Raw genomic sequence first — 27964 nt, 5'->3', positions numbered from 1 at the left:
GGGAGATAACGACCTGCTGGCTTAGGCCTGCTTCCGGGTGGCAGAGGGCAGGCCCAATCCCTAGGTGCAGCCCCTGGTCAGGCTCAGAGCAGGGCCGATTGGGGAGTTGGGGCGCCGCCCCGTCATGCACAGAGCAGGGCGGATCGGGAGGTTGCGATGCCACCCTCAGTCACGCTCAGGGTAGGGCCGATTGGGGGGTTGGGGCACCACCCCCTGTCACACTCAAGGCAGGGTCGATGGGGAGGTTGTGGTGCCACCCCCTGTCATGCACAGAGCAGGCCCGATCAGGGGGTTGGGGCTCCGCACCCTGTCACACACAGAGCAGGGCCCATCAGGGGGTTGGTGCACTGCACCCTGTCAAACACAGAGCCGCAAGGCAATCAGGGGATTGGGGAGCTCCCCCTATCAGGCACAGAGCAGGGCAGATAGGGAGGTTGTGGCCCCGCACCCTGTCACACACAGAGCAGCAGGGCGATCAGGGGGTTTGGGCGCTGCCCCCTGTCACACTGATCCCGATGCTGGGAGGCATATTACCCTTTTACTATATAGGATAGAGGCCTGGTGCATGGGTAGGGGCTGGCTGGTTTGCCCTGAAGGGTGTCCTGGATCAGGGTGGGGGTCCCCACTGGAGTGCCTGGCCAGTCTGGCTGTGGGGCTGAGGGCTGTTTTCCGGAAGCGAGTGACTGAAGCTTCCAACTGCTCCTTGTTTTCTTTTCTTTTTTTTTATTCTGAGCCAGCTTTAGCTCTGAGGCTTTGCCGCTGAAAACATCAATACAAAGTTGCTAAAGCCCGGCTGAATGAAAGCTGGTTTCTGGGGTTTTGTTTAGCTTCTTATTTGCAACATAGTACATAGTTGCTTCGAGTTGCAGCTGAGAGGCCGGCAAGTGAGGCGGGGAACATTGGAGTCCGCAGGCACTGAAGCAAGCAGGCCTCCCTGCTCGTTTCAGTGCTTGGCTGCCGGCTGCCATCTTAGCTGACAGTTAATTTGCATATACTCACTGATTAGCCAATGAAAAGGGTAGCAGTCGTACGCTAATTACCATGTTTCTCTTTTATTAGTGTAGATTACCCCAATGCAGCTGAATATACATTCTTCTCAAGTGCACATGGATCATTCACAAAGATAGATCACATGTTAGAACACTAAACAAGTCTCTATAAGTTCAAGAAGATTTGAAATCATATCAAGCATCTTCTCAGTTCACAATAGAATGAAATTAGAAATCAACTGCAGTAAAAACACCCAAAAACATCCAAACACATGGAGGCTAAATAGTATGTTATTAAACTATGAATGGCTTACCAATGAGATCAAGAAAGAAATAGAAAACTTCCTGGAAACAAATGAAAATGAACACACAACAACCCAAAATCTCTGGGACACATCAAAAGCAGTCCTGAGAGGGAAGTTCATAGCACTGCAGGCATACCTCAAAAAAACAAGAAAAATTGTTAATAAACTATCTAACCCTATAACTTAAAGACTTAGAAGGAAAACAACAAAAAAGCCCAGAATAAGTAAAAGGAGGGAAATAATAAAGATCAGAGCAGAAATAAATGACATAGAGACAAAAACAAAACAAAGAAATACAATACAATACAAAAGGTCAACCTGGTTCTTTGTAAAGATAAACAAGGTTGATGAACCTTTAGCCAGACTTATCAAGAAACAAAGAGAGAGGACCCAAATAAATAAAATCAGAAACAAAAGAGGTGAAGTAACAACTGACACCACAGAAATACAAAGGATTATAAGACAATGCTATGAACAACTACATGCCAACAAGGTGGAAAACATTGGAAAATTCCTAGAAAAATACAATCTTCTAAAACTGAATCAAGAAGAATCAGAAAACCTGAATAGGTTGATAATAACTGATGAAATGGAAGCAGTAATAAAAATAAAAAAGGCAAACAAAAACCCTGCTCTGGATGGCTTCACAGGAAGTTTTACCAAACATACAAAGAAGAATTAACACCTATCCTCCTCAAACTGTTCCAACAAATCTGAGAGGAAGAAAATACTGTGGTACATCTACACAATGGAATATTATGCTGCAGTGAAAGAGAAGGAATTCTTACCATTTGCAAAAGCATGGATGGAACTGGAGAGCATTATGCTAAATGAAATAAGCCAGTCAGAGAAAGATAAATATCACATGATCTCACTCATTTATGGAATATAATGAACAACATAAACTGATGAACAAAAACAGATCCAGAGACAGAAACATTGATTAGACCGTCAAACCTCAGAGGAAAGGTAGGGGATGGTGGGGGTAAGTAATTCTCAACATAGTACTGGAAGTCCTAGCCACAGTGATCAGACAAGAAGAAAAGATAAAAGGCATTCAAATTAGAAAGGAGGAAGTAAAATTGTCATTATTCTCAGATGACATGATATTGTACATAAGAAAACCCCAAAGACTTCACCAAAAAATTAGTAAATTTAATAAATTAATTTGGCAATGTAGCAGGATACAAGATTAAATCCAGAAATTGATGGCATTTTTATATACCAATAATGAACTCTCAGAAAGAGAAACTAAAAAAACAATCCTACTTATCATTGCAACAAAAAATCAAGATACTTAGGAATAAGCTTCACCAAGGAGGTAAAAGACCTGTACTCAGAAAACTACAGAACACTGAAAAACGAGATAGAGGGAAATGTAAACACATGGAAGAATATACCATGTTCATGGATTGGAAGAATTAACAGCATTAAAATGTCCATATTATCCAAAGCAATCTATAGATTCCATGTAAACCGTTTTAAAATACCAAAGGCATATTCTGCAGATCTAGAACAAATACTCCCAAAATTTATATGGAACCAAAAAAGATCCCGAATAGCCTCAGCAATCTTGAGAAAGAAGTTGGAGGGATAATAATACCAAATATCAAGTTATATTGTAAAGCCACTGTAATCAAAACATCCTGGTACTGGCACAAGAACAGGCATATAGACCAATGGAACAGAACAGTGACCCCATAAATCAACCCAAGCCATTACACTCAATTAATATTTGACAAAGGAGGCAAGAGCATATAATGGAGTAAAGACAGTCTCTTGAATAAATGGTGTTGGGAAAATCAAACAGGTACATGCAAAAAAATGACAACCAAATTATACTATGCACAATAATAAACTTAAAATGGATAAAAGACTTACATGTAAGTTGTGAAACCATTAAAATCCTAGAAGAAACCATGGGCACCAAAATCTCTTGTAGCAATATGTTTGCCAATACATCTCCTAGGGCAGTGATGGCGAACCTATGACACGCGTGTCAGAGGTAACACGCGAACTCATTTTTTTGGTTGATTTTTCTTTGTTAAATGGCATTTAAATATATAAAATAAATATCAAAAATATAAATCTTTGTTTTACTATGGTTGCAAATATCAAAAAAATTCTATATGTGTCACGGCACCAGAGTTAAGTTAGTGTTTTTCAAAATGCTGACACGCCAAGCTCAAAAGGTTCACCGTCACTGACCTATGGCAAGGGAAACCACGGAGAGAATAAACAAATGGGACTACATCAAAATAGAAAGCTTCTGCACAGCAAAATAAACCATCAACAAAATGAAAAGGAAGCCCACTGTATGGGAGAACATATTTGCCAATGATATATCTGATAAGGGATTAATTTCCAAAATATATAAAGAACTCATACAACTTAACGAAAGGAAAACAAATGCTCAGTGGTTGAGCATCAACCTATGAACCAGGAGGTCATGATTGGATTCCAGGAGATCATGATTGGGCACAGGCCTGGGTTGAGGGCTCGATCCCCAAGTTGGGGGCATGCAGGAGGCAGGTGATCGATGATTCTCTCTCATCATTGATGTTTCTATCTCTCTCTCCTTCTCCCTTCCTCTCTCTGAAATCAATTAAAACATTTCTTTTTTAAAAAAATATATTTTATTGATTCTTTACAGAGAGGAAGGGAGAGAGATAGAGAGAGTTAGAAACATCAATCAGCTGCCTCCTGCACATCTCCCACTGGGGATGTGCCCGCAACCCAGGTACATGCCCTTGACCGGAATCGAACCTGGGACCTTTCAGTCCGCAGGCCGACGCTCTATCCACTGAGCCAAACCGGTTTTGGCAAAACATTTCTTTTTTTAAAAGGAAGACAACTAATCCAATTAAAAAATGGGCAAAGGACCTAAACAGACATTTCTCCAAAATGGGCATACAGATGGCCAAGAGACATATGGAAAAATGCTCAAAGTCACTAAGCATCAGAGAGATGCAAATTAAAATATTAATAAGTATCACCTCACACCTGTCAGAATGGATACCATCAATAAATCAACAAATGACAAGTGCTGGAGAGGATGTAGAGAAAAGGAATCCCTAGTACACCGCTGGTAGAATGCAGCCACTGTGGAAAACAGTATGGAGTTTCCTAAAAATATTAAATGTGAAAGTTGACCCAGTGATCCCACTTCTAGGAATATATCCTAAGAAACCCAAAACACCAATAAGAAAGAATATATGAACCCCTAGTTCAAGCATTGCAATTTACAATAGCTAAGATCTGGAAGCAGCCCACATACCCGGCAGTAGATGAGTGGATAAAAAAAGCTGTGGTACATTTACACCATGGAATACTATGCAGCTGTAAAAAAAAAAAAAAAAAAAAATGTATCTTACCCTTTGAAACAGCAGGGAGGGACCTGAAGAGTATTATGCTAAGTGAAATAAGCCAATTAATTAGAGAAAAGCAGGTCTCACATGACCTCATTCATATGTGGAATCTAATGAACAAAATAAACTGATGAACAAAACAGATCCAGAGACATAAAAACATGGAACAGACTGACTAATCTCAGAGGAAAGGGGGGGTGGTTGGGTGGAAAGAGATTAACCAAAGAACTTATATGCATATATGCATAACCCATGAACATAGACAATAGTGCAATGAAAGCCTGGAGGGTAGTGCAGGAGAGGGTTGGATGGGGTTAATGGGGATAAAAGGGGGACATCTGTAATACTTTAACAATAAAGATAAATTTTTAAAAAACAGAAAAAAGAAAAATAAACAAGGAACAAATATTGAGGGGGAAAGATAAAACTTTATTTACGTATGATATGACTTTTTACCAACAACTTTTTATCAACATAATTTCACTTATTCATTAGACCTAATTATATATTCATTCCAGTTTAAGTATGCAAAAAGCACTAGTTTTCCTATATCTAAAGAATAACCTTGTAAACCATGTAATAAAATATGCCATTTACTATAACAACAAAAACTTAAAATACTTAGGAATAAATGAAGCAATAAATGCTTCAGAAAAGCAAAACCATATGAAACTTTATTGAAGAATATATAAGGAAATTTAAATAAATTGAAAATATATACCATGTTTTTGTCTAAGATTCCATATTAAAGATCTATTAACTTCCCCCAAATTAATTCATCATTTTTATTTTTTAAAAAATTATCAACATTCCAATCGAATTTTAATAAAAATCATCTAACTGTTTCAAAAGTTTGTCTGGAAAAGCAAGAGCAAATGTATAAAATTAATCACAGGTTTTGAATAAAGTTGAAGTGAAAACATTTACCAAAGAAATTGCAATAAGATGATATAGCCTAGAAATAGACTGTACATATAACACAGAGTATATGCTAAAAGGCATTTTAAGTAATTGAGGAAATATTGTACAATTCAATAATCAGAAATCTACAGCCATACCACCCTGAACTTACCCAATCTTGTCTGACCTTGGAGGCTAAGAAGGGTCTGGCATGGTCAGTGCTTGGATGGGAGGTAATTAGTTATCACTATAGGAAATATAAGACCAAATTTATGCCACTATAGAAATTAATATAAAAAGAATGAATATACCAGAAAACAGTATAGGAAAATAAAATCTATAAAAGTACCTGAGAAAAATATTTTTAAATTCTATGGGGAGGAGAGACTTTCTAACAAGACTCTAAATCCTTGGCCTCTGGAAGCATTAATAAGATGTACAAATCTGATTTAATAACAATTAGAACCTCCTCTATGTCTAAAGACTCTGCTTAAGACAAGTGATAGACTAAATGATAATATTTTTAACATATAAAGACAAAGGACTAATGACTAATTTCCTTAATATTTGAAAAAGCTCCTACAATTCACTAAGAAACAATAAAACAATCCAATATAAAACAGGCAAATGATATAGGCAAATAATTCCTGGACAGAAGGACACACCAATGATCTAAAAAATATGTAAAAGGATATTTAACCCCATTAATAATCTGGAAAGTTCAAATTGTGGCAATGTATTTTCTGCCTAGCAGATTGCCAAAATTTAAATGTTGGTTAAAAAAATATATATAGTGTGGGAGAGGAGGCAAAAATAGTGGGCCGCTCTCATCAAGTGTTAAGTATATAATATACCACCAAATTCAAACCCTTGACTTAGCAATTCTACTTCCAGTTGTTTACCCTATGAAAATACTCCTTTAAGAGCACAAATACCTGTGCAAGAATGTTTCTTGCAATTGGTTTTATAAGCTGAAAGACATTAAATGCAATCTAACCACCCCACAATAGGAAAGGGATTAAATGTTATATTTCCCATCCTGTGAAACACTCGCCATTAAAAGTAATGGAGTTTCTATACATGTAATGACATGAAATGAACATCTTTGAAGGGATTCTGGGCTTTTTTTTTAAAAGTCATAGTAGGGTCCCATTTTTGTATTAAAAATGCACCTTATGAGGTAGGCCCTGCGCGTGGCTCCCGGCGACCGTGGTCCCACAGACTAATTCGCCAAAATGACTAACACAAAGGGAAAGAGGAGAGGCACCTGCTATATGTTCTCTAGGCCTTTTAGAAAACATGGAGTTGTTCCTTTGGCCACATACATGCGAATCTACAAGACAGGTGATATTGTGGACATCAAGGGAATGGGCACTGTTCAAAAAGGAATGCCCCACAAATGTTACCATGGCAAAACTGGAGGAGTCTACAATGTCACCCAGCATGCAGTGGGCACTGCTGTGAACAAGCAAGTTAAGGGCAAGATTCTTGCCAAGAGAATTAATGTACGTATTGAGCATATTAAGCATCTAAGAGCCGAGATAGCTTCCTGAAACGTGTGAAGGAAAATGATCAGAAAAAGAAGGAAGCCAAAGAGAAAGGTACCTGGGTTCAACTGAAGCGTCAGCCTGCTCCACCCAGAGAAGCACACTTTGTGAGAACCAATGGAAAGGAGCCTGAGCTGCTGGAACCCATTCCCTATGAATTCATGGCATGATAAGGGACGGGGGGGGGAGGGGGGGGGGGGGAATAAAAAAGACTTCTGTGCTGAAAAAAAAAAAATGCACCTTATGAGCCCTAGCTGGTTTGGCTGAGTGGATAGAGTGTTGGCCTTCGGACTGAGGAGTCCTGCTGGGTTTGATTCCGGTCAAGGGCACATGCCCGGGTTGTGGGCTCGATCCCCAGTGGGGGATGTGCAGAAGGCAGATTGTCTCTCATCGTTGATGTTTCTATGTCTCTCTCCCTTTCCTTTCCTTTCTGAAATCAATAAAAATATATATTTTTTAAAATACACCATATGAAATTATAGTCAAACCTCAGTTCTTGAACGTCTCCCATCTTGAACAATTTTACAACCAAGTTGTTCATGGAAAAATGTCTCAGTTGTCAAACAAAATTTCATTCTTGACCCAACAACCCTTTCATGCTGATACCTGTATGATCAGTCACATGACTCTCAGGTGACAAAGGAGGGAATGTGCCAGTATGAGTCAGTTTACCACTAAACCACTAGTTGATAACATCTCAGGAAAGTATGCTTTGAATATTTTCATGCTTTTTTGTTTTTGTTGCTGATTATTATTATTAACTAAAGGCCCAGTGCATGAAATTTATGTATGGGTATGGTCCCTAGGCCTGGTCTGCGATCAGGGCCATCTTCCCTGGCTGCCCTCAGCCACCCCCTCTCCCCACCCCCCCTACCACCCACCCCAGTTCCCTGTTCGCCATCAGGCGATCAGAGCCTGCCAGCCAGGGAGAGGGACTGAGAGTTCGGCCATTCCGCCAGCTCTCTGGCCCCAACCCCCACCGCCACCCACCCCAGTTCCCTGTTCACCATTGGGTGATCAGAGCCTGCTGACTGGGGAAAGGGACCAAGAGGTGGTCAGCGTGCCTCATAGTGACTGAGCGGTCATTCTGGACGTTCTGCTGTTAGGGTCAATTTGCATATCACCCTTTTATTATATAGGATATGTACAGTAAGTCAGCATGGGTCCTATGAAGGTTAGTGATAGCAACATGAAAAGGGCAGTTGTGAGAACAATGGTAGAGTTTAAAAAAGAAATAATTGCAAAGTATGATAGAGATGTTCACGTGTCCGATCTGGCTACTGAGTATGGCATGGTGAAATCAATGATTAGCACAATTTTAAAACATTAAGAGGCCATCAAGAATGCTGATGTTGCTATGAGTGTGAAAGTGCTCACAAAACAATGATCACAGGCAATTGAAGAGGTAGAAAAACTGTTGTTGATTTGGATAAATGAAAAGCAGTTACCCGGTGATAGAATTTTGGAGGCAATGATTTGTGAAACAGCAAAGTTGCTACATATTGACCTCCTGGAAGACACCTGGAATGTGTGTTGACAGTGATTCGTTTAAGGCTATTAGGGAGTGATTCAACAAATTTAAGAAAAGAAGTGGCATTCATAGTGTAGTGAGACTGCCAGTTCTAATAAAGTAGCTGCTGGTAATTTCATGACAGAATTTCAAGAATATGTAGAGGCCGAAGGATTTGTTCCCAACAAGTGTTCAATTGTGATGAAACAGGCCTCTTCTGAAAGGAAATGGCAAAGAGACCTACATCACACTGGAGCAGAAGTCATTGCTAGGACACAAGCCAATGAAGGACAGGCTGATGTTATTGCTGTGTGGGGAGGCGAGTGGGGACTTTAAATTGAAGCCTCTACTTGTCTACTATTCTGAAAACTCATGAGTTTTCAAGAAAAAGAATGTCATGAAAAACAAGGTGAATGTGATGTGGAGGGCTAATAGCAAAGCTTGGGTGACCAGGCAATTTTTTATTGAATGGATTCATAAAGTGTTTTCCCCAAGTGTGAAGAAATAACTCTGGGATAAACAGTTGCCACTCAGGGCACTTCTTGTAATGGACAATGCCCCTTCCTGCTTCCAGGCTTGCAGGCCGAGTTGGCAGTGGAGTAGTGTCATCACTGTTAGGTTCTTGCCACCTAACAACTCCTCTCATCCAGCCCCTGGGCCAGCAGGTCATTTCTAATTTTCAGAGGCTCTGCACAAAGGCACTGTTTCAGAAGTGTTTTGAGGTGACCTCTGAAGCTAATTTAACCCTCGGGGAGTTTGGGAAGGAACATTTTAATATCCCCACTTGCATGAGGCTGATAGACAAACCATGGGGGGCGGGGAATGTGCAATCAGCCTGGGAGACACTGTGGCCTGAGTTTGTTGCTGAAAGAGACTTTGAGGGCTTTGAGGATGAGCCTGTGTCTGTTGTGGAGGGCATTGTGTCTCTGGGCGAGTCCACGGCGTGGAGGTGGATGATGACGATGTGGAGGAGTTGGTGGAGGACCACAGCACTGAGCTGACCACCGAGGAGCTCCAGGACCTTCAGAGGGAGCAGCAACAGGCGGCAGCTGAGGAGTCTCTTCAGAGGAGGGGAAGGGAAGGGAGTATTCCTACTTCACTAATCAAGGAAGTGCTTCGCAAATGGGGAGAAATGCAAAGTTTTATTGAGAAATATCACCCTGACAAAGAAGTAGCAAACCCTGCCATAATAATGACAATGCAGTGTTTCACTCAGGCAAGTGTCAAAACGCAGCAAAAACACAAACACATCATTGGATAGGTTTTTAGTGAGACAGAGGCCCAGTGAGCCTGAAGCAAGTTCTAGTGGAGACAAAGAGAGAAAGGGAGAAAGAAGCCCAGAACAGCTACCTGATGCTTTTATAGAAGGGGACTCCCATTCCAAACAATAACACCTCTCCATCCCTCCATCCCTCCATCCCTCCATCCCTCCATCCCTCCATCCCTCCATCCCTCCTCTCCATAGTCAGTCATCAGTAGTTCTCAACATTAAAGATAAGTTCTAATGTATTTGTAAATTTTCACTTTTTACTGTATATTTCATTTCCTTTTTGTTAACATTTTCATCTACATTCCATGTTCATTTTGTTTTTAAAGTGTTTATAGAGTAAACAGTATGTTATACATTACTATATACTGTATATAAGAAAGGTTAAAACAGGGAATCATTTGGGGGTCTGGAACAAATTAATTCAATTTACATTATTTGTAATGGGGAAAAATTATTTGATTTTTGTACAAATAGCTTCTTGAACAGCCTTCCAGGACGAAGTAAGTTTAAGAACCAAGGTCCCACTGTATATATCACTTTATATGCGTCTGTGTGGGAACATGCACTAAACGGTCCGGAAGAAGCCCTGGTAGGTTCCTTCCCCGGCCGAGTCGGGGTGCATGTGGGAAGCAACCAGTTGCTTCCACTCTCTCTAAAAATCCATGGAAAAAATATCCTCATGTGAGGATGAACAAAAAAAAACACGGTCTGGAAGGATAGGCACCAAATTGGTAAAAGTGGTTACCCTCATGAAGTGAAGTGAGATTGGGGCTATGTAGAGGGAGAAGAGAGAATTTCCACTTGCCTTTAGGACACGATGTTTTTAATGAGTTAACCTCTGTGTTGTAAAAAACTTAAATTATCCTGATGAAAAACATGGCAAATAAAACGGGCAGAGGCAACACTACTGTCCAGCCTATAAATCAAATCTGAAAAGTGTCTTCAGATCATTCGCCCCCTTCCACCCTCCTCATCTGAGGTATTCCCAACTGACAGACTTCAAAGCCTGGGCTGTCTGCAAAGTGCTCTGGGGCTTTCCTCGCTGGTCAGGTTTTCCCATCAGGATCTTCCCTGCCGCCTCGTCCAGGCCCCTCACACACACCACAGTGACCACAGCTGCAGTGTTGTAACAGGACCAGGGAAAAGCAGGAGGAGGCTACCACCAAGTCTGGGAGTTCATTGTCATAGTTAAACTCTTAGTTAATTCATTCCATCATTTTGAATTCATTATTTTAATTAAATTTAATCTTTTAAGAGAATTTTTCACTTAAAGAGACCTTGGAGATCTTTCAGTTCAATCTTAACGTTTTATGTGTGAGGAGTCAGAGGCCCAAGGAAGGAGCGTTAATATATTGTGTTACATTTAAGACCCTTGAATTTGGGGCTCAGCCTCGTTTCTTGATTCTTATGAAAGCAAACTCCTGACCCTTTGCCACCATTTGAGAATATTATTGCTGTCAGCTGCTCACCTACACCCCCAGAAGGGTAACCATAGTCACTTCTCTTTATAGAACAAACTAGAGGCCCGGAGCACAAAATTTGTGCATGGGGGTTGAGGGGAGTCTCCTCAGCCTGGCCTGCACCCTCTTGCAATCCGGGACCACTGGCTCCTAACTACTTGCCTGCCTGCCTGCCTGCCTGATCGCCCCTAACCACTCTGCCTGCCTGCCTGCCTGATCACCCCTTAACCCCTCTGTCTGCCTGCCTGATTACCCCTAACCATTCTGCCTGCCTGCCTGATCACCCCTAACCACCTCTGCCTGCCTGATCGCCCCTAACTGCTTCTGCCTGCCTGATCACCCCTAACCGCTCACCTGCCTGACAGATCACCCCTAACCACCTTTGCCTTCCTGCCTAATTGTCCCTAACCGCCTCTGCCTCAGCTCCCACTACCACAGCTTTGTCCAGAAGGTCATTCAGCTGTCTGGTCTAATTAGCATATTACACTTTTATTATTATAGATGTCATCAGCCAGACCTTCTGTCATTCCTTCAAATTCTGTCCTTCTGACCTTGGGACTTTTGCACACAGGCTATTCCCTCTTTCTCGGCTGTGCGTCCCTGCTCTTCACAAGACTGGCTCCTTCCCCACACTCAGGCACCTCCTCTGAAAGATCTTCCCATCATTGTCCCTTCCAGCAACCCGTTTCCCTCAAAGAAGGCAGACTCCATGTGTCTCTTGTGTCCTTAGAGCCCAGAATAACACAGTGCACATAGTAGGTGCTCAAAGAGTTTGTTAGGTGAATAGAGGTGCAAATCTGACACCCACTCTGGCCCTGCTCTTATGTGATTATCCCCTCATTGGTCCATGGAATGTATATTATCATTTAGGGTATTTTTAAGTAAAAAATGGTACAGCTCTATTATTGTAATTTGTGTGGATTACAAGGGAGATTGAACATATTTCTATTAATTTATTATGTTTGTTCAGCTGTCCATTGTCATCTGAATGCTTTACTCAGTCATTCCTGGGTAGTGGCCTGAGTCAGATGGGGGAAACCTGTGAGTGTTTGTAACCTGAGTCAGGTGACAAAGAGAAGGGATAGATTTGACCTAGGTCTTAAGTACCAAGGACAGGATCCCGGGGGCTTGGTGCTCTGGAAGATGCCTAAAGCCAGCCCCACCAGTTGACCTCTTGCAGGTTTTCCCACAGAGACAGCTCACCTGGGCCTGCAGTGCAGACAGATGGCACAAGAGCAGTGGGTCCTCGGCCATGGGAGGGTCTGGAGTGAGGGCAAGTCCAGGCGTGGACTCAGCTGCAGGCCCAAGGCTCCTCTGGTGGTAGACAGAGAAGCTCTACTAGTAGGAGCCTTCATTTCTTCCTTGTGTTAGAAAGAAGGCGAGCCCCAGAGTTAGGGGTCCTGGTAGAATACAAAGGATACTCAGGAGTCAGACAGCAAGGCAATATCTTTACTTCTGCAGAGGGCGTGCAAACGACAAAGAGTCTGGTAAACACACACACAGAGCGGGAAGTCCCTCGGATTTTATCCCTGACGCAGTCTGCCCTTCACCCGGATTGGTTAAGGCTCAGGTTCACATTCTTATACAATTGGTTAATTCAAAGGACAGGGAGGAGTTGACATTTAGGAAACAGATATTTAGAATGGTGGCCTCTTGGGGAATTGCAAGTCATGGGAGTTAGAGTGGCGGCCATCTCTGAAAATGGCTGCTCTTAAGCTAAGGAGCTTCCTTCTTTGACAGAAAAGATTACAGGTTGATTCTCATAATTCTCACACTTGTCAGGTCTGACTTCTGTCCTCCTCTCTGGTGAGGGGCAAGGATCTTGGCAAATATTAGTTAATATTTAATGAAAAACTGTACAAAGTTTTTTAACATAATTTAAAATAATTTCCCACTAAGAAACCACAGGTTTTTTTTTCTTAGAGTGAAAATTGCTAAGTGACAAGGTAAAGACAGTGCATACAGTTTTACTAAATTATATAATTGAGAGCTAAGTATTTATTATTACACATTTATCCAGCAACCACCAGGATCCAGGCACTCAACCTAGAGACCCACAGGCCACAGTGGCATATGTGATGGGACAGGGTAGGGTGGGGTTGGATGCGGGACACGTGGCAGGAGCCCGGGGCCCAAACCAGCTCTGAATCCAGAGCCTGACACCTGTTAGCTGTGCACGTGGCAGCCTAGGTCTCCACATGGGAAGTGGAGAGTGATGCCATCCTCGTGGACTCTGATTTGAAGAGCTTGGCCTGGAGAAGTTAAAAACAGAAAGAAAGCAGTGATGTCTAGAGTAATCGCAGGCAGGGGAGACACAGAAGAGATGGGACATGGGCCAAGCCTTGAAGAACAGGTAGAATTTGGAAAGGAAAAAGCAGGAGCCAAGGGTTGAAGATAATCCTAAACCACTAAGGTCAGCCAATGAGCTGGTAGGACTGGAATGAAGGGTCTGCTGGGAAGGATGAGCATCCATGGCTCGCCAACAGCCAGGGGCCCCTCAAACTGTGGGTCCTTCAAATGCTTAATCAGTGTTGGTTTTGAGAAGAAGCTGTGCCCTGTGTGAGGAAAGGGAGACCAATGGTAGCAGCACTTCAATTTGCATACCCTAATTAGCAAAACTAAACCCCAAAGCGGGGTTGGGGGAAACCAAACCCGCTTTCCTTAGGGGGCATTTGGTTGGTCTCTGTTGTTAATGAAGCACTGCAGTGTGGTGGAACGGGTTCTCCTTGAACCGCGAGCAGCTCATCTGGGGAGGTCTTCGGACATACACAGAAGTCCCTAAGAGGAGTTGAGGGAAATAAAATTTCCTATCTTTGCATTTCTTGCGAGGTATTGCCGTCTGAAAGATGTTTGAGAGCTCCTCATAGATCACTGCCCCAGCAGCTGCCAGGCTGGTCCACTCCCTGTCCCAGCACTCAGGGCAGCCAAGCTAACCCAGCCCCAACCTCAGGACAGCTGCCAGGAGGAAATTAGAAGCTATTGTCGGTTTTTCATCCAGGAAAAGGATTCCGCATTCATTCATTCATTCATTCATTCACTCAGTGAGTATTTCAGAGTTGCCTACTATCCACAAGGAGGATATAAAAAAGAAAAAATAAACGTGGGCTCTTCCCCCAAGAATATGTGGTCAGTTCATCTAATGAGGGAGATAAGAAGTAATCTTTTAGTGAAAATTCCCTAAAAGAGATATATACAGAGTTATAGGAATCCAGGGGGGGGGGGGGGGGGGGTATTACTTCTACTTGGGGTGGGGCAGGGAGGGAGTCGGAGGAAGTTTTAGAAGAAAGCAGCAACTAACCATGAATCTTGAAGGAAAAGTAAGTGGCCATGCAGGCATGGTGAGGAATTGCATCCAGAGAATCACAAAGCCTCAGAGATTGTCTAACTCTAACCCTTCATTTTGCATGTGAGGAAACTGAGGCCCAGGCTGGGAAGGGGCAAGTCTGGAGACTGAGCCTTTACCTACTGCAGCTTCTGTTCTCACAGTGTCCCAGGCAGGGCTGCCTCCGAATGCAGTGTATGCAGCTGGCTGGAGGGGTGTAAGTTCTGACCTCATTCAGGTGGAATGAGAGTTGCAGTTAGCTTTGAAACAGGATTTGTAATTGATCAGATGCCACAGGTGAAGGAAGAGCCAGGGAAAAACAAAGGTTTCCAGCCCAGTGGCAGGGAAGACACCTGGGCCAGGAACAGGAAGACGTAGGGCTGGGAGAGAAAATGATGTGTTTGGTTTGGGACATGTTCTAAGGCATTTATGAAATGTACAGGGCAAAGTTCTAGCAGGCCATTCCTGGAGTTCAGGAAGGTGTCAAGACCAAAGATATAAATTGAGTGTCATCTCTTCAGGGCAGAGAGTTGAAGCTATCCAAGAGATGGGATGGAGGGGAAATAGAAGCTCAGCAGACAGTAGCCACAACTCCCTATGGAAAGGAGGAGGCAGAGGGGACCCAGGACAGGTGGAGGTCGGCAGGTGTTGGGGATGCAATATCCTGGGGGGGGGTGGGGGGGGGGATGAGAAAGATTTCACAGGGGTCATTCTATGTCCCAGCAAAAAGGGTTAACATGGCACAAGCATGACGCTTAAGAGGCAGCTGGATCTAGCAACTAGAACATGATTCCTGACTTTCACAGGTGCAAAGCAGCCAGAGCAAATGTTATCAGAAAGTTTGACAGTGAAGAGGAAGAGAGAGATTAAAAGGTGCCAGGGCTGAGACAAGATGTGGTTCTGTTTTTGTTTTAAAGCTAGGATAGATTTAAATATGTTTATTGGAAAATGGGAGGAGCTGGCAGGGAGATGGGGAGATAAGAGATGGAAGAGAGAAGGAATGCTTGATGAAGAGTGATCCTGAAGGAAGCAGGAGGATTAAGGTTGAGGACATGGCCTATTGACAATTGGAATTGAAATCTCTGAGCTGAGGTGGCAGGGCCAGGCTGGAGAGTCATACGTGGAGTAAGCGCTGCAGTGAGTCACACAGGAAGAAGAAAACCAAAGGGCTGAGGCTTCAACTGTAAATATGTCTCTCTTCTTCGAGTCCAGCGCCGCTAGAGAGCGGTCTGCTTCTTGAGTAGGGGCAACTGGGGATTGAGAAAATGAAAGAACGAGATAGACACAGAGATGGAAGAGAAAAGCTGGGACCGGTTGGGACCACTGTCCTCAGATCGGGACAGGGACAGAGATAGTGACCCCGAGCCAATAGAGCGTATTTATTTTATACAGCAAAAAAACAGGAAGTTTTACTAAAAGTCAAGACAAAAGATTATTTGCATTCTTGAGTGGGCCCGAGTCATATTCATTCCTGGTGCTTGGTTGGATTTAAATAACAAAACCCACCCCCTGGCACCTGGGCTAAAGGTCAAGCTGACAACACTCCTGCCTTTTGGCAAAATGTGTTTCCAGGACCTGGCTTTGCCAACGCCACTGGCTTCAGCTGACAATAATTAAAGAAATGCCCATGTGCCTTCCCAGGTGCTCACTACATTCAACCTTGGGGAAAACCCAAAGTTCAATGTCAAATACGCACCAAGGGAGGAACAGCAGGAAAACAATAATGATGCCTAGAGGCCCAAACAGGTCAGTCACTGGTACCCAGCCCCAAGGAAGGGGCTGAAGGAAGATGACCCACAGCATAATGGTTGCTAGGGGGAGACAGGTTAGAATTTTAGGTAAAGCTAATGTCCATTAAGCCACATAGCAAAGGCATGATTTCTTTACTTGCACTGGACTTCAACTTCCAAATATTTTAATTAAACCAATTGGTGAATATTGAAGATATCAAAGAGCAAGGACATTATTAATTTGGGAGTCAAGGCAACTAACCACTTGATCTTTTCAAGTCATATCCCCATTTAGCTCCAATCTCAGTAACAAACATTCCTGTAGGTCCGATAACATTCCTAGATCTAAAACTATAGTATTAGCCCTGGCCGGTAGCTCAGTTGGTTAGAGCGTCATCCCAATATCCCAAGTTGCAAGTTCGATCTCTGGTCAGGGCACATACAAGAATCCACCAAAGAATGCATAAGTAAGTGGAACAACATTGTTTCTGTGTGTGTGTGTGTGTGTTTCTCTCTCTCTCTCTCTCTTCCTCTCTCTCAAATCAATCAGTAAGTAAAAATTTTTACACAAAAAAATTAAAACCACAGTTTTGTTTTTTACACCCTCTGGGATATAGTTCTTATCTAGGGCTCTTTTGAAGTAGGCAGTTATCAGATCAACCTTTAGCCTTGGGTTGAGTAGGTAATTTCCCCCCTGAATAATGGACTCATAAGAATTCAAGCCAAAATTCCAGGCTGGCTTTAAGCAATGAATACTGTAATTAACTTCTAACCAGGCATGCTAACATTTTGCTTGGAGAAAGCATGGTTTTCTCAAACAAATGCCTTTCAAATAAAAACAATTCCTTGCTCTCTTTCCAGTGCAATACTTGCCAGGGCTCAGGAACAAGCAGCGTGCCCTGTAAGATGACAATCTTAGAGATTTTTTAATCCAGTTGTCTCTGGTTTTCAAGTTCTGCAATAGAAGCTGCACTGTCATCTAGGGGTATATTGTTTCCAAGAGAGTTAACTGAGTTCCCTTCCACCTGAACTGTGCAGGGAGTTTTGTGGAAGTCCCGCTGAGCCTGGTTCATTGTGATGTCTGCCCTACCCAACAGACAGGGCAGACACAGAACCCAGGCTGTAGCAGGGTTGGGATGGATGTCTAACTGTTACAGTGGCATACGAGGTGGGGAGGAAGGACAGTCGCAGCATTTTATCATGGTGATAATAAATGCAACACTTTTATTATCATTTTAAAGTTCTCTACAGACAGTGTACCGCCTTATAGCCTGCACCTAGGACAGACCACCCCCACTGCCCCGTCCAGGGGTCTCCAGTCTGTGAGACAGGTAATAAGTCTCTGAGACGATAGGTAAAATTAAGACCCACAGTAGGGTCAGCCATGGGAGTTTGAAATGAGGAAGTCCTAAACAGGCAGCCGGAAGACCCAAGTCTGGAGTCCCAACTGAGCTGGCAGCTACAAGGGTACGGAGTTAAGGTATCAGCTGCTAGAAAAGATCTGTTTTAGTCCTGGGGCAAAGGCAAGTCGGGAACCCAAAGAAAAAGGCATTACATGAAAATGCAAGAAGGGATCGATGCTGAGACGGATGATGAATTTTTACCAAAATGGTCACCATTTCTGACCTGTTTTTTGGTTTTGGTTTTGGTTCAGGTTCAGCCATGCACATGGGGCCTTCCTCGAAGGAGGTTTTTAAGTTACCACGTAAGTTCTGTCGCACGCAGAGTGAGGGGCACCTGACACTGCCCGAAGCCTTGCTTTCTCAGCGCTGCAGCTGAGGCCCTGTCCTGTGGTCGCGCAGCGCACACTGTTCGGCCAGCGTGGGGGGCCCGCAGCAGCGCCAGGGGCCGCAGCAGCCGCAGCCCGAGGTTTCTGCGCAGACGCAGGCCCTGGCCCGCCCAGTGCTGTGCGGCCACGTGGGAGGGTGTGGCCTCGTGTAAAGATCGCTAAACGTGACTGCTGTTGCCTTTCACTACACCCCAGGTTGGCTCTTACTAAACTCGGAGTTTTGAAAACATCTCTTTTTGTTTTGTTTTGTTTTAAAACTAGCTTTCTCTCCTGAATATTAGGATTGGAGTAAGGACACCTGGGGGACGGGGAAGAAGGGCGTGGATTTACTTGGGGAACTGTAAAAGGCTAAGTGTAAGGCTGTGCTGATCTGGCTTTCTGATTGTCATGGGCCTTACCCAGTAATCCGTACCCAGATGCAGGATGGGGGAAAGGCTCTTTATCAAATCAGCCATGTGCTGGGGCCACTCAGAAAACTGCAGGTTGAAGGCAAAGTGCAGAGGAGGAGGGACACCCTAGTACAGTGGGGCCTTGACTTACGAGTGTCCCAACTAACGAGTTTTTCGAGATATGAGCCGTCTCTCGGCCGATTTTTTGCTTTGAGTTGCGAGCTAAAATTCGGGTTACGAGCCAGCTTCAGATACCCCACCGCTAGTTGGCGCAGCGAACGTCACAGTGAACGCCACAACATCAGCCCAGCATCACGTGTCTCACTCGTTCACTGTTGATATGACATATGAGTAATTTGAGTTACGAGCTCCATCACGGAACAAATTAAACTCGTAAGTCAAGGCCCCACTGTACTGCTCTCCTGTGGAAAGATCAAATTCGTCCTGGTATTGCATGCCACGGGAAACTCCTCACTTTAAGAGGAATATAGACCAGCCCGATAACATGTTGCAGGAGGAGACATCTAGGGAACTCCAGGTTTTAACTGGAACTTGAAAACTCTGGGAAGAAACTGAACACTCTCTTTGGATTTGGGGAATGTTCTTACGTGGAAGATGGATTTGTCTCATTATATGTGTCTTCCAAAGGAGGGTGGCCACTTCAAAGGTGCAGATCTCAGTTCATCTAAGACAGTGGTTCCCAAATTTTGCTGCAAATTAGAATCAAGAAATTTTTTAAATTTTCTACTGTCCAGGATGCACCCAAACCAATTAAATCAGAATCTCTGGGGCTGGGGCCCAGGCATCAGTATTTTTAAAACTCTCCAGGTGATTACAATAGACAGCTAACTTTGAAAAGCAGTGATCTACAGAAGGACTGAGATCTGAACTGAGCAAAGGAGGAGTGAGCTGTAGGGGTGAAGAGAATCCCTGCCACTGAAGCAGCTCAGATCCAGACTGGGTGTTACTTGGTGATGATGAACCCAAACCTCCCATGGGTGGTTAGACTAAAGGAGATTAACCTCAAGTGCCTGCCCTTTCTAAGAGGTTAAGTCAATGCTCTGAGGTAGAGGTGTTCACATTTCTTTAATAGTTCCAAGGAACTATTTGTTCAAATAAAATAAAGGAAGTAAGAGGGAGGTAGATTCTACTTTCCCTTCCCCATCCCCACCCACTCTTCTCATGATGGCCCCTGAGGACACTTCATGGAAATCTGGGAACTTAATGATAATCTCAAGGACTCCAGGGAACACAGTTTTTTAAAACCACCAATTTAAGGGAAGGGAATGCCACAGAAATTAATTTTGTATTCAGCCAAACATAGATGGAATCTTGATTAATTTGATTAATAGAAGTAGCAAATCCCAAATGGAGGAGAGCCAACATAAATGACAATGGCTGGACCTACACTATTTGTTAGCTGGGAACATGAATAGCATTGGCCAGTCTGTGGTGGATCCAGTGCCTTGGAAACTAGACCCAGGTCTATTTCTGCTTATTATTTGGTGCCACACATGGGATAAAAGAGCCACCTCCTCCAGCTCACCATGGCATTTCCAAAGAGAAGAACGCTAAAATATTATTTGCTGAAGTTCCCAGGCTTTGCATTCACATGTTGAGGTTCAACCTGAATCAAGCTCTTTCTTTGTGTCCTACAGTGTGCAGAGCAAGCCTTAAATCCAGGAGTTCTCCTTTCCGGTATCTTTTATGATTATATGGCGCCTTCTGTGCCACACAGACTCTAGTTTGTTCACCAATGCCGTAACTTACATATGGCAGCCTAGGAGAAGGGAAAGGAATAGGAAGTGAAGAAAAATAGGCTGGGTCCTGGTTCTGCTATTAGTCAGTTGTGTGAATGCCTAACTTACCAGTTTCCTCCTCTCCAAAATGGAATTCATTATACTAGCTACCTATTTCATGGGATTATTATGAGGTTAAAAAAAGTAAACTAAGGTCATATCCTCTTAAGTTATATAAAATATTCATTATCACTGAAAGCAAAAATTGTAACATTGATAGAATTCCAGTGTATGTAGATGTCATACATATGGCAAATATAAATAGGAGCTGATAAGAAGATCTATATGTTTTTAAGACTTCTACATTTGACTTGAACTGGTAAACATTAACTCTCAGTAAACTGTGACAAATGAGGTTTGTATATTGTAATTCTTAAGCAACAACTAAAAACAGTATAAGAAATATGACCAAAAGCCAATAGATAAATTATATGGAATACCAAAAATGATTCAAATCCAAAAGAAGGAAGGAAATGGAGAACAGAGGAACATGCAACAGGAGAGACAGAGGACTGATAAAATGGTAGATATAAATCTAGTCAGCAATTATGTTAAATTATGTAGATGATCTCAAATGCCAAATAAAGGTAGATATTGTATGGTTGAATTTTTGAGAAAAGACCCAATATGCTATCTACAAGAAACCCACTCTGCATGTAATGATATAAGTAGATTAAAAGTAAAAGGATAAAAAAGCTATACCATGGATATACTAATCAAAGAAAACAGGGGTGGCTATACTAATATTATACAAAGTAGACTTAAGATCAAGAAAAAATTATCAGGGATAAAGAGAAAAATTACATGATAATAAAGGGTAAATTAACCAAGAAAACATAGCTGTCATAAATACATATGTACCTAAACAAAAGCCCCAAAACACATAAAGCAAAAACTAGTAGCACTGAAAGGAGAAATAGACAAATTCACAATTATACTTGGAGGCTTTAGTATTTCTCTCAAGAAATTAATAGAGCAGGTACACAATTTGACCGAGCTCACATTCCACCCACAGCAGCAGAAATACACATTCTTTCCAAGTGCACATGAAATAGTCACCAACATAAGCCATATTCTCAGCCATAATACAGACCTTAACAAATTTAATGTAATTATCCTATATAATAAAAGGTTAATATGCAAATCGACCAAAGAGGGGCACCACATGGGCTTTGGCCTTAGCAGAGTGACCAATGAGGAAAGCACAGGGGTCCTAAGTTGGGGAAGAGTCCAACTAGAAAGGGTCATGTGCAGACAAAGAGCTATAGCCTTTTATAATGCCTCAGACAAAGAAAACACCAGCTGCCCTTTTTAGAGGACCCTTCTGTCCCTCCTTAGCCAGGAGAGACAGAGTAGAAACTTAGAATTAGGAATCTGCTTGCAATAAAGTTTCTGTAATTCTCACCTACAACCTTTTGTCCATGGCTTCATTCTTCCAATCCGTCTGGACAAGAACCCAGGAAAGGAATCACCCTTGCATCCTGCTCAATAAAACAACCCGAATCACCATGATGGAATTTAACTAGAAATCACTAACAGAAACAGATCTGGGAATTTCCCAACTATTTGAAGTTAAACAACACATGGAAACACCACAAGTCTCACGTGAATTTAGAAAATATTTTGAACTGAATAAAAGTGAAAATAGAACATGTCAAAATTTTTCTGGGATGTAGCTAATGCAGTGCTTAGATGAACTTAATATCATTAGATGCTTGTACTAGAAAAGACAATCTCAAGTCAATAATTTAATCTGCAACATTGAGAATTTTGGAAAAGAAGGGCAAATTAAGCCCAAAGCAAGCAGAAGGAAGAAAATAAAAGTAAGAGCAGAAGTCAGTGAAATTGAAAATAGGAAAGCAATAGAGAAAATCAATGTGCTTATATGCAATCTGTATCTTTCTTTGGTGAGGTGTCTGTTCAAATCTTTCCCCTAATTTCTAAATGGATTTTTGTTTTCTTACTGTTGAATTTCAAGAGTTGTTTACATCTTCTGGATATAATACAGAGTCTTTCACAGAACAAAACTTTTTAATTTTGATGAAGTCTAGTTCATCAGTGTGTTTTTTCCATGGATCTAGCTTTAGGTGTAATATCTAAGAAATCTTCACCTAACACAAGGTTACAAGAATTGTATCCCATGTTTTTTCTAAAAGTTTTACATTGACATATAGTTCTATGATCCATTTTCATTTAGTTTTTGTATAAGGTGGGAAGTATAGGTTGAAATTCAATTTTTGCATATTGATGTCCAATTGTTAAAGCAGCATTGGTTTAAAAGACTACCCTTTCTTCATTGAATTGCCTTTGCAACTTCATTAAAAATCAGTTGGCCATATTTGTGCAGATCTATTTCTAGGCTGTATTCTGTTCTGTTCTGTTCATCTGTGTTCACTCTTTTGCCAATACCACACTGTCTTGATTACTGTAGCAGGCATGGAGTGAATTTCAGGGTGGGTTAATACCTGAAGCGGATAAGTTTCAGAGATGTCTACAGCACATACCTTATCATAAAATTTGAAAGCAGAATTTGTAAGATTAAATATAGCAGCAAGGAATCTTAAATTTTGCCTAGGGAATATCAGATCTCTGATTCTTGGAGTTGTCCATGTCTCAAGTTAGCCTAACCTCTAGAGCAGTGGTTATCAAACTGGACTGTTACCATGGTTTGGCTTCATTTGTGTCTCTACAATGAAACCCTTATGTTAAATTAACATCTAAATACATACTATGTTTTTTTAGAATAACTGCTTCTGCCATTACCAGTCCACTGAATTGCTGCTGACACCTTGGAACTCCTAACAACAACACTATTGGATTGGTTGTTTGGAATTTTCCTTATAATCTTGCATTTTTTTCATTGGATTAGTTTATGCTTCAAGCTTCTTCTTTTTTGGCATCAATTTTTGTAATTAAGGAAAAAAAAAATACTCACCCAGCTGATGTGGCTCAGTGGTTGAGCCTCAATCCATGAACCAGGAGGATATGATTTGATTCTGGGTCAGGGCTTATGCCTGGTTGCGGGCTCCATCCTCAGTAGGGAGGGTGCAGGAGGCAGCCAATCAATGTTTCTCTCTCATCATTAATGCTTCTATCTTCCTCTCCCTTACTCACTCTGAAATCAATAAAAACATATTTTTAAAAATTACCCAGGGGTAGGTATTGGGGGAGGGCTAAGAGATGTCAATGGGTAAAAAAAGGGGACAAATAATACTTTCAACAATAAAGTTTTTTTTTAATTTCTCAAATCTCCAGCTTTGAGGGACCTTTGGTTATACAGAGCCTAGAACAGGAATGGATCTCTAAAATTATAGGTTTGTATAAGTAATAAAATTTAAAACACTAACTTTCCCATTGTGTTGAAAATTCTGCTTATTCCCCAATGTCATTCCAGTTTAGCCACAAGTTTTGTGCTCTGGAGTTGGAATTAGGCTCTTGGCTTTTTTCTCTATTCATGATAGGTCTACTTAATACTCAAACTCTGGCTTCAAATATTGGTATTTTACTCTGTTGCAAGCTGATCTATACACCCCCCACTCTACAACCACCAAATATGTACAGTCCTTAAACACGCAACATGAATTAGTTATTTGTCTGTATTAGTTTTCTAGGGCTGCCATAACAAAATACCACAAACTGGGAAGATTAAAATAGCAGAAATTCATTTTCTCACAGTTCCAGAGACCAGAATTCCGAAATCGAGGTCTCAATAGGATTAGTTCCTTCTTGGAGACTCAGAGGCAGATTCTGTTTCATGTCTCTCTCCTGGCTTATGATGCTTGCTGGCAATTGGCACTCCTTGGCTTGTGCTGTATCACTGCAATCTCTGCCTCATCACGGGGATTCTTGCAGTGTGTCTCTGTGTCTGAGTATCCAAATGCCTTTTTATTTTAAGGACACTAAACATTGGATTTAGTGTATCCTGCAACTTGACTGTATTTGTTTATTGTTTCTAATAGTGTTTTGGTGGAGTTTTTAGGGTTTTCTATACAGAATTATATCATGCTCAAAAAGTGACAATTTGACTTCTTCCTTCCCTATTTGGATGCCTTTTGTTTATTTATCTTGCCTTATTGCTCTGGCTAGGATATCCAGCACTATGCTGAATAATAATGGTGAGAATGGACATCCTTGTTTTTTTCCTGATCTTAGAGGCAAAGCTTTCAGTTTTTCACCATTGACTATGATATTACCTGAGGGTTTATCATAGATGGCCTTTATTATGTTGAGGTACTTTCCTTCTATTCCTATTTTATTGGGTGTTTTAATCATAAATGAATGTTGTGTCTTATCAAATGCTTTTTCTGCATCTATTGATAAGATCATACGATTTTTATCCTTTCTTTTGTTTATGTGGTATATTATGAAGACTTGACTTTGGGTGGTGGGCACACAGTGCAATATACATATCTTGTAACATAGAAACCCACACCTGAATCTTATATGTTTATGTTGATCAATGTCACCCCAATCAATTTAATTTAAAAAAACACCCTTTCATGGCTCCCCAGTACCCACAATCCAGCCCGCACAGTCTAGCCTCAGTCCTCCCTTCTAACCTCTTCAACAGGGGCTCTCACTCCACACCCTCCACTCCACTCCAGTGCCCAGCACCCATGACACCCCTTCTCTAGCACATCCGGCTGTCCCCTATCCTCCAAGCTCAGGTCTCTTTCTGCTTCTGCCTTTGCCCCCAGGTGCCCTTCCCCTGTCCTCTGCCTGGTGAATTGTGTCATCCTCAAAAAGTGACAGTTTGACTTCTTCCTTCCCTATTTGGATGCCTTTTGTTTATTTATCTTGCCTTATGGCTCAAATGCCACCTCTTCTCTAAGATCATCTACCTTCCATGGAAGTTTTACCAGCCTCTTGGTTCCCATTGTATTAGCATGTGTCTGAGCTTCCAAAGTTATGAGCTATCTTACCTTTGTAGCCCCTCAATACTGCTTTGCCCGGTTTATTTTCTTGCTTAAACCATAGATGGAACCTATTACATACAAATTATTTGAGGCTTGAAAACACAAACCTTCTTTATAGTTAGTAAGTATTCAAAGGAAATTTGGAGTTGAAATAAATCAAATGTTAATATCTTAAAGAATGAGAATTAGCTGTACTTAGCTATAATTTAGCAATGAAATAAGAACAAAGACTTGGCATTTCTCTTTATTCAAACCCTTCACAACCTGGGATCACAGAGTGCCGAAGAGAAAGCCAACCTTTCTCTGATACTCTGAATTTCAGTCCAAATGTGTTACATCATATTTTAGAAAATCAATTTTTCCAAACTGCAAATGCCAACGCGAATCTGAACTGAAAAATTACTGTGTGATACGTGTGTATATTTATTTAACAGAAATCATAATTTGTACACTTTATCAAACTGGGCCTGGATCTACCTAAAAAGAAATGCTTGTGTTTTTTTAGACAGAATTTTTATGCAGCACTGCTTCTGTTTACCATTTGGGTCAGGAGGAATGGAGAACATTTTTTGCGATTGGAATTCTTAAACAGGAACATCCAGATAAGCAGGACTTTAAGTAGAGTTTCCAAGACTCTCTTATCTGAACTCCAAGGCTAAAATAAGATAGATCAGAACAATACAGCTCATAATTTACTTCTACTCAACAAGCATTTATTGAGTGCCAAGCAAGAGCCAGGTAGTGGGCAAACATGCTTATATCACAGTGTCTGCCTTTAATGCACTCACCTTGTCGCAAGGAAGGCAGGTGCATAAATATATATATAAAGCCTAAGTGACCAAACGACCAGTTGACAAGTCGACTGGTTACTATGATACGCACTGACCACCAGGGGGCAGATGCTCAACGCAGGTGCTGCCCCCTGGTGGTCAGTGCACTTCCACAGCCAACCTCCCATGGCCGACCAAACCTCCTGTGGACCCTTCCCCCAGCCAGCCAACATCCCGTGGCCCCTCCCCCGCCCCCACCCCTCCACAGCCTGCTGGCCCCAGATCACCAGCCAGGCCAAGGGACCCCACCCATGCACGAATTCATGCACTGGGCCTCTAGTCTATATATATAAAATCCTAAGCAACCATTCGGCCATTCAACCTGTAGCTGTGATGTGCACTCACCACCAGGAGGCAGACGCTCAATGCACAGGCATGGAAACATGGAACAGACTGATGAATCTCAGAGGGAAGAGGGGAGGGGGCAGGGCAGGAAGAGATTAACCAAAGATCTTATATGCATTCTAGAGGCCTGGTTCACAGATTCATGCACTGGTGGGGTCCCTCAGCCTGTCCTGCAGGGATCAGGCCGAAACCAGCAGTCCAACATCCCAGAAGGGGTCCCAGGTTGCGAGAGGGCTCAGGCCAGGCTGAGGGACCCCACCAGTGCACAAATCCATGCATTAGGCCTATAGTATTATATAAAATAGGGAAATAAATGTAATAATAGAAACCAGCCATAACAGTTATCTGCACACATGCTACTTCGTTCTATTGCCATTGAAGTTGGACTCTAAGCCTTCTTCTGATTCAGATCCTAAAACTTATTCTGAACCATTTTTGGCCTTTGGCAGTTGTGAGAAGCAAACAGTGACATAATCTGTGCAATCTGTGCACACAGCTTCCTTTAGCATATTTACACCAAGCAGTAGAAGTTCGAAGCATTTTAAGGAATAATGGGGCTTTGTCTGAATTGCATGTTTGATTATACATATTGTTGTCCTTTCATCAAATTACATATTTCTAGCAGTTGTCGCCTAAGAGTTAGCTCAAAACTTTTGAAAAATGCATGCAGAGCAAGAGAGTAGTGATCCAGAATGCAGGAGTCAGCGGCAGCAGCTTCTGCCAGCTTTGAAAATTTTATTATCTGATCCAGCTCTGCCTGTAATTAGTATCACCTGGAGAGCTTTTAAATCACTCAATGCCCAGGCTATACCTCAACCAATTAAATTCCATCTCTGGGAGGCAGAACTCAGTCATGAGGATTTGAGGGAAAAGGAGTCAAATTTTTATTTGGAAATACAGACAGTTCCCAACTTAGGATGGTTTAACTTAATAATTTCTTTACTTTCCGATAGTGAGAAAGTGATATATAGAAGCCAGGCTTTGAATTTTGAAGTTTGGTCTTTTCCCAAGCTAGCGATATGAGGTCCAATACTCTCTCAGGATGCTGGGCAGTGGCAGGAGCTGCAGCTCCCAGTCAGCCAGGCTGTCACCAGGGTAAGTAACCCATGCCCTGCAGTGCACTGTGTAGCCAGAGCTTTTGTTTTAGTTCAATGCTTCAAACATTTTCCAGACCCAGAATGCTTTCAGCTATGCACATTAATGAGGATCCATACAATACTCTGTATTCCTTTCAGTACAGTATTCAATAAATTACATGAGATAGTCAACACTTGATTATAAAATAGGATATGTACTGGATGATTTTGCCCAACTGTCAGCTAACGCAAGTGTTCTGATCCGTTTAAGGTAGGCTAGGTAGGTTAGGTGGATTAAGTGCATTTTTACTTACAGTATGTTCAACTTACAGTTTATCAGGTCGTAACCCCATTGTAAGCTGAGGAGGATCTATAATTTGAAATTCATAAAATGTAACAAACACAAAAATAATACAAAG

At 42.0% G+C, this 27964-nt stretch overlaps 1 protein-coding gene and 1 pseudogene across 1 annotated transcript in view; both read left to right on the top strand.

Annotated features, from left to right (window-relative positions):
* The window catches only part of THSD4 (thrombospondin type 1 domain containing 4), a 606437-nt gene that overhangs the window by 517874 nt on the left and 60599 nt on the right, over positions 1-27964 (top strand). The window lies entirely within an intron of this gene.
* Positions 6747-7279, top strand: LOC139005379 (large ribosomal subunit protein eL21-like; annotated as a pseudogene).

Source organism: Myotis yumanensis, unplaced genomic scaffold (assembly GCF_028538775.1).
Source record: "Myotis yumanensis isolate MYYU_CA2020_CCGP unplaced genomic scaffold, mMyoYum1.0.hap1 SCAF_1, whole genome shotgun sequence".
Lineage (NCBI taxonomy): Eukaryota > Metazoa > Chordata > Mammalia > Chiroptera > Vespertilionidae > Myotis > Myotis yumanensis.
The sequence above is the reverse complement of the archived record's forward strand: the minus strand, read 5'-3'. Positions and strand labels throughout refer to the sequence as shown.